Here is a 10,603-nt window from a genome sequence, read left to right as displayed (position 1 = left end):
ATAACCTCACGCGGCTCGCCCCGCCCCCTGTCTCCTTTTCCCTGGGCCTCTACCTCAAATACCTCAGGCCAGACCTGTGGAAGCGTCTGGGGCAAGAGGCGGGTACCTTTTACTGGATTTGTATTCTGCGTACACCCAGATACAAGTTGGGCATACTTAACCAGAAAAAAAAAATGTTAGTTACTAAAGCTTTGTTAGGTTTTTATTTTATTTATTTATTTTTTAAGATTTTATTTATTTATTTGAGAGAGAGAGAATGAGAGACAGAAAGCATGAGAGGGGGAGGGTCAGAGGGAGAAGCAGACTCCCCGCCGAGCAGGGAGCCCGATGCGGGACTCGATCCCGGGACTCCAGGATCGTGACCTGAGCCGAAGGCAGTCGCTTAACCGACTGAGCCACCCAGGCGCCCTAGGTTTTTATTTTTGCGTAAACTGGTTCCGGGACCCTGGGGTTTTGTTTTGTTTTTTTATAACTTATTTATTTGACAGAGACATGGCGAGGGCAGGGGGAGTGGGAGAGAGAGAGGCGGGCTTCCCACCGAGCAGGGAGCCGGATGGGGGGCTCGATCCCGGGATGCCGGGATCGTGACCTGAGTGGAAGGCAGACGCTTAACCACTGAGCCACCCAGGCGCCCCTCAGGGGCCCTGCTTCTTACCACACTCCCAATGTCCGCCTCAAAATTAACCGTCTAGAGCGGACTCCCAAATTATCTGTGGTTAAAGCACAAGTTCTTTAGTTTTATAATTCGTCACTGAAAGATACTTTTGTAAGATAGAGCAAAAATGAATTTCTTTGAAGGGGGGGAAATCGGAGGGGTGGACGAACCATGAGAGACGATGGGCTCTGAAAAACAAACAGGGTTCTAGAGGGGAGGGGGGTGGGAGGATGGGTTAGCCTGGTGGTGGGTATTGAGGAGGGCACGTTCTGCATGCAGCACTGGGTGTTATGCACAAACAATGAATCATGGAACACTACATCTAAAACTAATGATGTAATGTATGGGGATTAACATAACAATAAAAAATTTTTTTAAATGAATTTCTTGAAAAATGGAAAAAATAGGCAAAATACAAGTACAGATTTTTCATTATTAGTTTCAGTAAGCATAAAATTATATTTTAATAAATACAATCAGATATGAGAGGAAAAACTGTTCATTGGAAATGTAGTATAGTAGCTCCCTCTTACCATGGTTTCACTTTCCTTGGTTTCAGTTACCTGAGGTCAACAGCAATCTGGAAGCACATGATCCTTCCTCTGATGAATGATTAGAATTATTAGAAGGTCAATAGTCACTTAACACGATGCCTGCACCATTCATGTCACTTTATCTCATCATATAAGCATTTTGCCATCTCATGTCATCACAAAAAGAAGGGTAAGTACAGTACAATAATGTATTTTGAGAGACCATATTCACATAGCTTTTATTACAATATAGTGTTATAATTGTGCTATTTTATTATCAGTGTTGCTAATCTCTTAGTGTGCCTAATTTACAAATTAAACTTTATCATAGGTATGTACGTATAGGAAAAAACAGTATATACAGGGTTCAGTACTACATGCAGTTTCAGGCATGGGGGCAGGTGTTAGATCTTGGACCATATTCTCTAAAGACAAGGTGGGGACTACTGTAAGTGATTAAGAGCATCATTTTTACATTTGTAACTTTTTATATATGATTTATATACATATATCAAATCATTATATTGTATGCCTTAAATTAATACAGTGTTGTAAGTCAATTATATCTCAATAAAACTGGCGGCAGTGGGGGAATGGAGAGGAGAAGGAAAAAAGAAAAGTTATCCAAAACCTCTGGGGGAGGAGGGAATACCTCCTGATAGCATTTGAAAACCACTGCCTTATGCTACATCACAGTTTCTATTACTCTATTTCACATCAGGAGGCTGAATTCGCCTCAGTGCTGGTGAATACTCCAGCTCTTAGCTGCAATGAGAGAGACTCAATATTTAACAATATAGCTGGCCTTCAAACTGGAAGATAAAGGCACTGACCACATTCCCAGAGTAGATCAATTCCTTCCCATTTGATTACTTCACAGTACAAATGATGGTGGATGATGCAAAAGTAGCTGTTCAGGACAAACTAGCTATGTGACCCTAGGCAAGTTATTTAATCTCTCTGATCCTTAGTATTCTCATTGGGAAAATAGAGCTAATAATAACTGTGAGGCAAATGAGGCACCATAAGTGCTTTCCATAGTGCCCAGCACAGAGTAAGCATTTAATAAACATTAATCATTAGTAAGAGGAATTATCACTATACAATATTATCACTAAGAAAAAGGAAATTAGAAAATTCTAATGTTGATAGAAAAAGAAAATTCTGATGTTGAATTTAAGAAGTTTCTTAGACCTTAGTATTCAAATTATGTATTACAAATCAGGCTCCCAATTAATACCAGAGTAAAATATTATAATTTTTTCCTATCTTCTGGATGATAACAAAAGAAAATCACCGTTTTACAGCCATCATAATAATAATCAACTCAGGTGAGATTCATCAGTAGATGCTGAAACTGTTAGGTACAAGTTTGATGGAGAGCAGGACATTTATACCACCTTAAAACACTTCATCATAGGTTATTTTTGAATTACGAAAGTAAAAATGGTAATTTTACAATAGCTAAATCTGGTAGATATAAAACCAAGTGTTCTATTTTAGCATCACTAATGGGACAAACTGACATCACATGCCTCCTTTTGTGATGTGCTAAGACCATACCATCATTTAATGTGTTATTCCTGCCAAAAGGATATTATGTGAGTCTGATCCTCAGGAAATATCAAACACACCCAAAATGAGAAACATTCTTTAAAAAAAAAAATAGCTCTGTTTCAGAATTGTTAATGTCATAAAAGATTTTTTAAAAAAGGAAAGAAAGAAAGAAAAGAACTGTCCTAGATTGAGAAACTGTATACAGAGACCAACAGCAAAAGGCAATGTGTGATCCTGGATTGGATCCCGAATCAATGAAGAAAAAAAAAACCCTACAAAGAATATTACTGGGGCAGTTGAAATTGAATATAGATTTTATATTGAATAATAGTATTAAATCTATGTTTTTTGTATTTGATAATTGCACTGTGATTATGTTAGAGAATGTTCTTGCTCCCAGGAGATGCATGCTAAAATATTTAGATTAGGAGTAAAGGGCCATATTGTCTGCAATTTACTCTCAAATAGTTTTGAAAAAATATTAATAGTAATAATAATAGTAATTATATGTGAAAGGAGATCTCAGATGTGGCAAAGTGTTTCGTTTATTTTTTTTTTAAGCTTTATCCATTTATTTGAGAGAGAGAGAGAGTGGGGGGGGGGAAGTATTAGAGGGAGAGAATCTTCAAGCAGTCTCCCCACTGAGCATGGAGCCCAATGTGGGGCTTGATCTCGAGATCCATGAGGTCATGACCTGAGCTGAAACCAAGAGAGTCAGACGCTTAACTAACTGAGTCACTCAGGTGCCCCAAGTGTTTGGTTTATAATCAGTGAATCTAGGTGAAAGATATGAGAGAGTTTATTGTATTATTCTTGCAGCTTGTCTATAAATTTAAAGTACAAAAGAAAAAGAAGTAGGAAGGAAGGGGAGAGAGGAAGGGAAGGGAGGGGGAGGGAAGGGAAGGGAAGGGGAGGGGAAGCGGGGGGAAAAGCATGATGGATGGGAGACCAGAGAGGAAGAGCCTTCTCTGAAATTCAGCCCTTTAGCTTTATGGGTGGTTTGTTTACAAGACTCCTGTCTTGTTTGTGACCTTTAAGGACTGCGATGAAATGATCACCACAGGTTATGGTCTATGTGTACGGAATATTACTGTGCAGAATATTGCCCATTGCTACCCCCATCCCCTCCCTCAATTTTGAAAAGTGCAGGTCATAGTAATGTTAACAATTCCAATAGCAAGCTTTGTTTCCATCTTTGTTTCTTTGTTTCATATATCATGAATTAAAAAACAACTGTGAACTGGTCCACATCAGCATTTGGAAGTTTGTTCTCATTCATTAATCTAATTGTTTAATCATTGAACCAAAAGTGGCTAAATCACTCTCTCCCTACTTCTCAGACTGGATATTGAGAATAAATAAGCAAGTGAGGCTGCTTTACCACTCAGCTTCCCTGCACTCCACTCCAACTTCCAGCCTTGCAGGAGAGGGACTGATGGAAAATAAGCTTTGCTCAGACAGATAGGTACTGAGGGATGGAAGTCCCTGCATGTATGCCCAGCCCCATTTGGGACCCTGACTTGCTAGTTCAGAAGACAATCTGCAGTCTAACTCCACCTCATTTGACTCCTACTGTAAGAAACAGAAAAATTACAATGAGAATTTAGCAGCAAATTAGGCTTAGTTCAGGGGAGGCCATTAGTGTTTCATGACACCCTGAAGAAGAATGCCCAGGTGGTAAGAATATTCTTTCTTTAAACCAAGTAGGAGATTCTAGGTGATGAGCAATTGATGCCATCACTATCTGTACTGTTTGTCTAATTAATCTAAATAAATAAGCCACTTCCTCTTCTATTTTTTGTGCTTTTTTCTTCCTTCCTTCCTATTGTTTTGTTTTGGTTTGGTTTTGGGTTTTTGTTGTTGTTGTTGTTGTTGTTGTAGTTGTTGCTATTGTTTTGTTTTCCGGGTGTTGAGTACTTGATTCATTTGAAGCATCTGGTGGGATGGGAAAATTTAAGCTAGGTTGTCAGCTCATAAGTCGTTCTAAATACACGAAAAGTTATATTTCTTCCCTTATTGTCTTAGTCCTTTCACACTGCTATAACAAAATGCCACAGACTGGGTGCCTTATAAACAATAGACAGCTACTTCCCACAATTATGGAATCTGAAAGTCTGAGATCAGGGTGCCAGTAAGATTGGGTGAAGCCTCTCTTCCAGCTGTAGACTGTCAACTTCTTGTATTCTTGCTTGGGGAAGGCAGAAGGGAGTTATCTCAGACCTTGTTTAAAAGGGCACTAATCCCATCATAAGGACTCCTCCTTCATGACCTAATCACCTCTCGAAGGCCCCAGCTACTAGAACCATCACATTGGGCATTAGGATTTCAGCATATGAATTTGGGGGAGACACATTCAGACCATAACACTCATCTTCACCTCACTGTGCTTTATTGTCCTAAATTATTTACATCAAAAAATGGAATAAAGACAGGATTTTAAAACCTCCCTAGAATTAGCCCATTTGAAAAAATAACTGATAATTCAGTGCTTCTTTAAGAAATTGATTCCTGTCATACTCCTTAAAAATATCCTGAAACCGGGGTGCCTGGGTGGCTTAGTCGTTAAGTGTCTGCCTTCGGCTCAGGTAATGATCCCGGGGTCCTGGGATCAAGCCCTGCGTCGGGCTCCCTGCTCCATGGGAAGCCTGCTTCTCCCTCTCCCACTCCCCCTGCTTGTGTTCCCTCTTTCACTGTGTCTTTCTCTGTCAAATAAATAAAATCTTTAATAAATAAATAAATAAATAAATAAATAAATAAATAAATAAATAAACCCTGAAACCTTGCCACATAATAACATCCTTCAAAAAAAAATCAATGTTTATAGGCATAATGAAAATAAATATATTTATTACTCAAAATGAATCCATTCTATGAATTGCATGTAGCTCTGTGCCTCCTGCCATTCCCACATGAAGAATAACCTGAGTTTTCTGGAATGACGATCAAGGATATAAAGGGAAAGGGCATTCTTAGATGGTCCAAGACTCAGAAATCAGTCCATCAATGGTGTGGGCATGTGTGATTCAGTTAAGTGCTCTGAACCTAATCTGTAAAACCTGTAAAATCATGATTTCCAACCTACTTACTGCTTTTCCTAAACTTTATGACAGAAGTTAGGTGCTATATTTTGCAATTTAAGGCTTTGAAAATGTTTCTATATGTATTCCTTACTAAGCCAGGCTGTACTGAGTTTTCAACATTGTAACATAGGCCCCTGTTATGAGAAGGCTAAATCATTGAAAGAAACAGGTAGTAGATCAGTGCATTTTCAGCTCTCTCTGTGTCTGTGCCTTTTTCCAGGTGACTTTGCTATTCCTCCCATCAGGATGTCAAGTATATTTTCCCACTCCTTGATGATGAGTTTGGCCATTTGCTTTGTTTTGGCCAATGGAATAATAGTGGATATGATGCAAGAGGAAGCATGAAAACCTGGGCTTGCTTTGTTGTGCTTCTGCCATCACGATGAGAAGGATAGACCCAGCTAGCCCATTATCCCAGGAGGAAGGTGAGGATCACGTGGAGCAGAACCCAGTCATCCCACTAAGCACAGCCAAACCAGCTGCCAAGATACATAAGTGAGCCCAGGTCAAGATGAGAGGTAGGCCATTCTTCAGACACCAAAGAAATAAATGTATAGAATTATATGCCACACAGCACACAATTCTGTGGCACTAGCTAACTGCCACAGGTCAGTAAAAATACATAAAGGGGAAGAGGAGAGAGTTTGGCTTCTTGTAAAGTGTTAATTCTCCTGGATATTATGAGTTATTTTTTGAACCAAAAAATGTAAAAGTAAAAAAAAAACAAAAAAACAAAAACCATAAAGGTGTCTTACCCCCAATATATAAGCTACATATTCAGTGGGGTTTATTTCATAATATTATAAAGGTGATAGTGGTGAAATATAATACTGCTGAAATAAATGAAAACTTTATTTTTTTATCATAAAGCTACATATCTGATTGAAGGTATACTTTTATGTATCAAGAGGCAGGCAGAGAGTAATTACCATCTGACAATGCATTACTGTCCAGGTATTCATCTGAAGGTTCTATAATGCATCAAAACTATTTTTGTTTTGGGGCACCTGGGTGGCTCAGTCGTTAAGTGTCTGCCTTCGGCTCAGGTCATGATCCCAGGGTCCTGGGATGGAGCCCCACATCGAGCTCCCTGCTCCACCGGAAGCCTGCTTCTCCTTCTCCCACTCCCCCCTACTTGTGTTGCCTCACTCGCTATGTCTCTCTCTGTCAAATAAATAAATAAAATCTTTAAAAGAAATGAATAAATTGATAAAACAAAAATAGTTTTTTTCAAATAAATAAATAAAATCTTTTAAAAAATTAATAAGTTGACAAAACAAAAATGGGGTTTTTTTAAAGATTTTATTTATTTATTTGACAGAGACACAGCGAGAGAGGGAACAAAATCAGGGGGAGTGGGAGAGGGAGAAGCAGGCTTCCCGCTGAGCAGGGAGCTCGACACGGGGCTCAATCCCAGGACCCTGGGATCATGAGCTAAGCGGAAGGCAGACGCTTAACGACTGAGCCACTCAGGTGCCCCTTATTAATTAATTTTTAACTCAAAGAACTGATATGCACATTGTACATAGTTCTGATTATACAGACATCAAACTTATTCTTTTTATCCACAGATCCTAAAAACCTGTTTTACATATATTAAAGAAGCCCCTCTAGCCAACTAGTTATCTAAACATAGTAAGATGAAAAGACTGGTTAAAGTTAAAGTTCCATAGTTAAAGTAAAATTTGATAGTAAATTGTGTAAGAAATATTTTGATTTGTACTCCAATTTGAAAATTAGAAGAAAAAATATTATTAAAAATTTATTTCATTATATATTAACAAAATTCTGGTTATAACTGTAAGACACTAATTGTTAGAATGAAGAAAGACAGAACCAAGTATTGGTTGAGATTTTTGTTTAAAATACTTCTCACGGGGTGCCTGAGTGGCTCAGTCAGTTGAGCATCCGACTCTTGGTTTCAGCTCAAGTCATGAACTCAGAGTTGTGAGATCAAGCCCTGCATCAGGCTCCACACTCGGTGGGGAGTCTGCTTCTCCTCTCCCTCTGACCCTCCCTACTGCTCTCTCTCTCTCTCTCGCTCTCTCTCTCACTCTCGCTCAAATAAATCTTAAAAATGAATAAATTAATTTAATTTAATATTTCTGACAAAATTATTAGGTACTAAATGCAGTGTGGTATCCTGAATTGGGTCCTAGAACAGAAAAAATTGAGAAAAACTGGTGAAATCTGAATAAAATCTAGAGTTTAGTTAAAAGTAATATGTGTTAATTTCTTAGTTTGACAAGTGTACAAATACATGTAAGTTAAGAATTGACATTAGGGGAGGGACACCTGGGTGGCTCAGTTGGTTAAGTGTATGCCTTTGGCTCAGGTCATGATCTTAGGGTCCTGGGATCGAGCCCTGCATTGGGCTGTCTGTTCACCAGTGAGTCTGCTTCTCCCTCTCGCTCTGCCTATGTGATCTCTCTCTCTCTCTCTCAAATAAGCAAATAAAATCTTAAAAAAAAAAAAAAAAAAAAGAATTGACATTGGGGGAAACTGGTAAGAAGTAAACAAGAACTCTTATAGTTGCAACTGTTCTATAAATCTAACATTACAAGTGAAAAGTTTATTTCAAAATTATTAGGTGGCATGACATGACATTCTTCTCTCACTTTAACAACATAACCACAAAGAGATTCATTTGTGCAGAAGTGTGTGAAGGATGTACCAATTTTCCCAAGGACCTCGCTTAGTCCCTTGAGACAAATCTTTCTCTTTTATTTTTTTTTAAAGATTTTATTTATTTATTTATTTGACAGAGAGAGAGATAGCAAGAGCAGGAACACAAGCAGGGGGAGTGGGAGAGGAAGAGGCAGGCTTCCCACCAGGCAGGGAGCCCAATGAGGGACTCCATCCCAGGACCCTGGGATCATGACCTGAGCCAAAGTCAGACGCTTAACAACTGAGCCACCCAGGTGCCCCCAAATCTTCCTCTTTTAAAGCACCTATCCTACAGTAATCCTTGTAATCTATTCAATCTCATAACTGTAGGAATACAGATAATTAATACTGGGAAGACAGGGAACCCTGTGTCTCCACTTTTCCTACACTGTAAATACATAAAAAATTGAGGAAACAAAAGAGGCAATGAGAATTGGCAGCCAATGAAAAAAGAAAAAAGTCCCAACAGAGATGTAAACGTGGGATACAAACTGTATTTAGAGATCTTCTTCCTTCCATGGAGCATGATGTCATAAGACTGTCAGAAGCATGAGCCCTTAATGACTAAATCCTTCTCTCTCCAAGTCTGTGGCTTCACAGGAGGCAGGAATTTACATAGGCAAAAGGAAGTTACAGCACAGGCCCATACCCAATTATAATGGGATTCCCTGAACATGCTTATGTTAATTTTTTTCAGATTCTCACAAAAGGCAAGATCATAAGAAATGCTAATTCTCACAGAATTCCAGAGTCCCTGAAAATTTGTCTTTGGACCCCAACTTGAGAAACATTTCTTTAAGAGTTTAGCAGAGGGATACCTGGATGGCTCAGTCCACGGGCATGCAAACTCTTGATCTTGGGGTCACAAGTTCAAGCCCCACATTGGACATAAAGCTTACTTAAAAAAAAAAAAAAAAAAAGAGTTTAGCAGGAAAAAGAAAAAGGCAGTGTGGTAATAGTGGTACAAAGCACAACTACAAAGTCAGAATTCCAGGTTGTAACCCCAGCACAGAACTTAATGACTTTGTGAACTTCTACAAGTTACTTTTCCTCTCTGTGCTTCGTTTCCCTCACCAGTAAAAGGAGATGGTCGTTATATATCTTCCTGATGGTTCGTTGGCAGGATTAAATGAGATAATCTGTGAAAAGAAGATAAAATTGCACCTGGCACTTGATTCTTCCTACTCTGCCTTAGTGCTATATACACAGCCAGTCTTATGCTAAGGAAGAGGAAGCTGATTAAGCTGATTAAGGAATCATAGAGCTAAGATCCCCCTTACTTTGTTATTTTCTTCTTTAAAGGTTTTAAGGAGCTCCTTAAAATAACACTATTTTTGCTTTGTCTTCACGTAGTGGGCAGCTCCTTTCTTATCTACACTAGTCCTTTAGTTCCCGTGAGGAAACTATCTTATATGCAGATAAAAGTGGCAATTCATTTCTGGCTCAATTCAATCATAATCATATTGTCAACTTTACAAGATGTTAATTACGAAATAAGAGACAATTGGTTGTGTTTTATGAGGCTGTTAAGACATGCCTAGTATGCCCAGTGAGTGAGCCAGGAGGTTGAAATGCAAGTGCTTTGGACTGTTCCTCACTATGTGTTAATGGCTCAATTAAACATACCTTAAAGGAGAGTTTCATCTTACTCCATAGTGGGTGTTTAATAATTTGTTTTGTTAGGAGATTTTGCCCTGAGCAAGTCCTCTGAGCCTGAAGGAGTTCTAAAGCTCTATTTCCAGACATGTTCCATGGTTCCTCTCACTCACCCCCTCACAGGGAGGAGTATCTGGAAAAGCTTTCACTGCAGTCTGTGGCCTTGATTCTCAAGACCACCGAGAAGCAGGGCCAATTTAAAGGAACTCCATAATTGCCCTCATAACTGATTTGGACAGAACAGACACAAATAAATGCTAGAGTATCTTATTTCTCCACAAAGAACCCCATCTCTACTATTTAAGCCAGCATTTATGTGAAGATTTTTCCGTTTTTCTTTGCTCTCTAGAGCATATTGGTTCAGATCTCATGGCTGAAGTTCACACAGGAGATTCACTGTATTATTCTTCTTTTTTTTTTTAATATAAAGCAACAGAGAATCTAGTTCCAAGTTA

At 38.8% G+C, this 10,603-nt stretch overlaps 1 long non-coding RNA gene across 1 annotated transcript; it reads left to right on the top strand.

Annotated features, from left to right (window-relative positions):
* The first annotated feature begins 79 nt into the window (after positions 1–79).
* LOC118008039 lies at positions 80–6,864 on the top strand. Its single transcript, XR_004678543.1, has 3 exons — positions 80–175; positions 1,215–1,378; positions 6,046–6,864. It is a non-coding gene; the product is annotated as an uncharacterized LOC118008039 (long non-coding RNA).
* The last annotated feature ends 3,739 nt before the right edge of the window (positions 6,865–10,603 follow it).

Source organism: Mirounga leonina, unplaced genomic scaffold (assembly GCF_011800145.1).
Source record: "Mirounga leonina isolate KUSES-001 unplaced genomic scaffold, KU_Mleo_1.0 Mir_125, whole genome shotgun sequence".
In the NCBI taxonomy this organism is placed as follows: Eukaryota; Metazoa; Chordata; class Mammalia; order Carnivora; family Phocidae; genus Mirounga; species Mirounga leonina.
Note: the sequence above shows the minus strand (reverse complement) of the source record. Positions and strands in the feature narration are given on the sequence as shown.